Here is a 4,632-nt window from a genome sequence, read left to right as displayed (position 1 = left end):
CCAATTTCTGAAGGAGTGATATTTTTCATCACAGGGGATCAGTAGTCCTATGATTCTTTGGTTCAGGAAAGCTTGCCATATCATTTTGCAAATTATGACTACAAAATACTGAAGGCAATCTTGTCAAGAGGATGTGTTCTTTCTGTTACTTGAACTTTATTTTGTTTGGGTCTCAGCTCTAATGAAGACTGGCCTGGGTGATTCTGGTTTGAAAAGGTCACAGGTATACCAAAGTCTATATAAGTATTTTCATCTTATTATGTCTCTACCACACAGCTGCTATTGAATTTTCCTGGGAGAATATACTAGGAGGGCCAAGATCCTTGTACCAGATTATTGATAGCAGTTCTTAATATATGTAGCACTTGGGGAAAGAAAGTGATTTAATTCATAGTAGTATTCACTCATGCATAAGTAGAATCAAAATTAGCTGCTTATAATTTGTTAAGAAATCAGAATTTCACTTGGGAGTAAAAATTACTTCAAATATAAAATAATAATGCTATCATTATGCATTCTTTTTTGAAAATTTGTGAACATTAATGACTTGATGATGTTTCTGGAGAAAGTTCTTATGAGTGACATTTTTGTTTGTTGCTTTATCTTCATTTGACAAACCAAGTTGCTAAGTCCATATTAATGGGTTAAACTGATTTTTTAAATTACATTTGGAATGCAAGAGTAAATTAAGAATTTATTAAATTAATTGGGTTATTTTATTCAAATGCTTCCAGGGTGATTATCATGATACCTAAGTAATCAGACTCAATCTAAATAAATTAATTCAATAAAATATTAGCCTAGTTTGTGCCTTAATGGAATCATTTCATTAATACTGTCAGGAATGAGGAGAAAAGTTTCCAGGCATTTTAAAGAGCACCAGCAGCATAAATGTGGTCAATACATTATAGCTGGCAGTGGAGCTTACCAAGTTAAGGAAACTATATTACTGATTAGAAAAGGCCTGATGATATTACTCCTTCATTTTACTGAGAAATTTAAGGCTCCCCACAAGCCTCCCCACAAGGCTCCCCAGACTCATCATCCAACTTTTTCATTTCTCAAACCACTCGATAGCTTCTCCCTCTTTTCCATTTTACAGTCTCTGAGAAAGAAAGAATCTTTTTTAACCAAGGCTGATCCTTCCGCTTGTGCTCTAATCCTACTCATTGTTCTGTCTTCTCTAGGGCTTTGATTTATCAAATATGTCCTGTAAAATTATTGATCTATCTACATATATTTCTTTAATTTTTCATCTACAACTACTTTCTTTCCCTCTGCCTGAAAATATACTTGGGATAAGCAACACACAACCCCCTGAGAAAAATAAACAAAAATACAAACACACTTCTCCGATTATTGCTGCCCCCAAACTTCTTACTGTTTTGTCACTTTCTTTCCATTTTCTTTCAGCAATCTTAGAAAATGAATTTACCCTTGGTGCCTTATCTTCCGTATAGTTGACTTATTTTATATACTTAGGATTATGTACCTAATGAAACTGGGGTCTCAAAGATCACTAAACAATTTTAACTAACACATTTATTTCATTCCTCTTCTATTCTGATTTCCAAGGTTGAAGTTTTTCTTGAAATATTTTCCTGGCCAGTGTTCATCATTTGCCTCCTAAATTTCTTTTTTTTTTCCTCTCTCTTCTCATTTTTTATTTTTTAAGAAAGATTTAGGATTTTGTAAGAAATTACTGTTACATTTTTAAAAAATCTGTCAAGTACTGCAGTAATGGAATAAATGAATAAGATTTTTAAAGTTCAGTGTTTATAGACATATGTATAAAATAATGACTGAGTTAGAAGACATTAAATAATGTTCATACACACCAGGAAGGGATTAGGCAAGGAAAGGCACATCATTTCATCACAAGAAATAAAGACCATAGTTGGAAGTTAATGACCAGCCAAAGCTTTAGGTCTTGTGGTAGTTTTCATAGCTCCGGGGGTCATTATGGTGGAACCTTCTTTATGGTACTTAGCTGAAATAAATAGATGGCAGTTGGAGAATTTTACTCTGGGACCCCAATGTGGTGTTAAAAAGAAAGCACTGTTTTAATAAGCCTGGTGTATCAGGAGGGAAGGAACAAAAATCCAAAATGGTTTGGTGATACTGAAAATCCTATTGACATATTAAGGAGAGTTTAAAAAAAAAAAGTAAAATAAGGTTAATCCTCTTGTCTAGCTGAACTGGAATTCGTGCAGTTACAAAGTTAAAATTCCATGTAAACACTTCCTTTCTTGTAAACAGACACAGTATAGGTAAACAACCACGATATTTCACCTCAGATGAAGCTATATGCCAATATTTTGGGAAAAAGATCTTAGGTAATTTCCTTATTTTTAGATAGACTAAGTCCTTGAAAATAGCACTAATACCTCTGGCTGACAGGCTATCTACAACAGCAAAGTGAATAGAAGTTTTGACGATGATAAGAGGTTTCCCAAAGAAATTAGAGTTTCCAGTTAAACACATACAGTTACTATACTGAGAAGTCCAACAGACATCAGAAGAACTTGCTTTGGGTCAACCCCTTACTACCAATTTTCTTTGACAGATTTGTGCCAAGAGTCTACCCATTTTTTTCTGTCTGGACTCTGAACCTAGATTAGTTTGTCTGATAAATGGACTCACTCAGGTTCCATATAAATTTTAGCAGTATTAAGAAACCATCTGTGTGAATAAATAAAATGAATTTTCAGGATGAAATGATACACACACACACACACACACACACACACCACAAAGTTAAAAACAATTGGGGGGGGGGAGATAAGGGAAAATATTAATGTAAAAATATCATAAAAGTGACAATTGTAAAGCAAGCAGATTCCCACTCATGCCACACGATATGCCTTCATTAAGGTGTACTCTTTCCAGTTGGTATGAGGGGCCCAGACGAAGAGAGCAGAAGCCATGAACTGCAAGGGAGCTGAGACGCAAGCCAGGCAAAAGGACCATCCGAATTTGCCAGACACATTCTCAGGCAGCTCTAATTTCTGGTGGAGTAGTTCAGTTCCAGGAATGTAGAAACTCACTGAGCCCAGGGTACACAGACCCACAAGGAGATGGAGAATGCCTGTGGCAATGGTGGGGGTACAAGCTTCAGCGGATACAAGCACAAAGTCCAGTCAAAGCCTCAGAGCACATCAAACCTAGACTAACAAAAGGTGAAAGGAACTGGCAGCGCCAAAGAGGTCTGAAGAAGATCAATCCCACCGTTCTAGTTTCCAGGATCAACAAATTTCTCCATGAACTGCTCATTTAGCATGAAACTCATGCATTTTGTGACCATATCAAATGACTCTGTCATTTCAGGTGGGCTGTACTAGGATGTATTTTGGGGTATAGTGATACACCGTCTCCACAATCCCACTGTGCCATTATATCGGAAAAGTTCATCATTATGTCTTTTCATCTGCCTCATCACTAGCAAAGTCATTTCAGATGCTTTTGTTCAAATCACTGGAATTTTCTTGAACTGGACTTCGATACTCATACCAGAAGTCTGTGCCAATTGCGGCTGCCGTATAGATGGTAGAAGTGAGGCTAAGCACACAAGCAATTACAAATGCTGTAGCAAAATGGTTATCCATTCTGGCATTCAGACTGCTGGCCCATCCTCCTGCTTCACAAACTTCACCCTCAAGCTCAAACCGCAGCACCCTGCTCTCCCCGTGCCCCCTCTGGCGCACTTCCCTGAAGAGCCCACCCCCTGCACTCCAGCGCCTCTGCCTTGGCCCTCACCCTGGCTGGGCCTGACCCAGGACTGCCTCCTAAATTTCTTTATTTTATTTTATTTTATTCTATTCTATTCTGTTCTATTTTTTTAAAACATCTTTATTGATGAAAAATTGCTTTACAATGTTGTGTTAGTTTCTGCTGTATAACAAAGTGAATCAGTTATACATATACATATGTCCCCATATCTCTTCCCTCTTGTGACTCCCTCCCTCCCACTCTCCCTATCCCACCCCTCTAGGTGGTCGCAAAGCACTGAGCTGCCTCCCTGCACTATGCAGCTGCTTCCCACTAGCTATTTTACATTTGGTAGTGTATATATGTCCGTGCCACTCTCTCACTTCATCCCAGCTTACCCTTCCCCCTCCCCATGCCCTCAAGTCCATTCTCTACGTTTGTATCTTTATTCCTGTCCTACCCCTAGGTTCATCAGAACCTTTTTTTTTTTTTCAGATTCCATATATATGTGTTAGCATACGGTATTTAAATGTTGGAGAGGGTGTGGAGAAAAGGGAACCCTCTTGCACTGTTGGTGGGAATGTAATTGACACAGACACTATAGAGAATAGTATGGAGGTTCCTTAAAAAACTAAAAATAGAACTACCATACGACCTAGCAATCCCACTACTGGGCATATAGCCTGCAAAAACCATAATTCAAAAAGAGACATGTACCACAATGTTCATTGCAGCTCTGTTTACAATAGCCTGGACATGGAAGCAACCTAAGTGTCCATCAACAGATGAATGGATAAAGATGTAGCACATATATACAATGGAACATTACTCAGCCATAAAAAGAAACAAAATTGACCACCTAAATTTCTGAATTCACTATTTCTTCCCTCTTACTTTCCTTTTCCACTCACTTTTACTAACTTT

General features: G+C 37.7%; 1 pseudogene across 1 annotated transcript; it reads right to left on the bottom strand.

Moving 5' to 3' along the window:
* Nucleotides 1-2,846: 2,846 nt before the first annotated feature.
* On the bottom strand, nucleotides 2,847-3,617 carry LOC309961580 (claudin domain-containing protein 1-like; annotated as a pseudogene). Its single transcript has one exon. The product of its transcript is annotated as a claudin domain-containing protein 1-like (transcript).
* Between the last annotated feature and the right edge of the window lie 1,015 nt (nucleotides 3,618-4,632).

This window comes from Leucopleurus acutus (genome assembly GCF_964270905.1).
Source record: "Leucopleurus acutus genome assembly, chromosome: 5".
In the NCBI taxonomy this organism is placed as follows: Eukaryota; Metazoa; Chordata; class Mammalia; order Artiodactyla; family Delphinidae; genus Leucopleurus; species Leucopleurus acutus.
The sequence above is the reverse complement of the archived record's forward strand: the minus strand, read 5'-3'. Positions and strand labels throughout refer to the sequence as shown.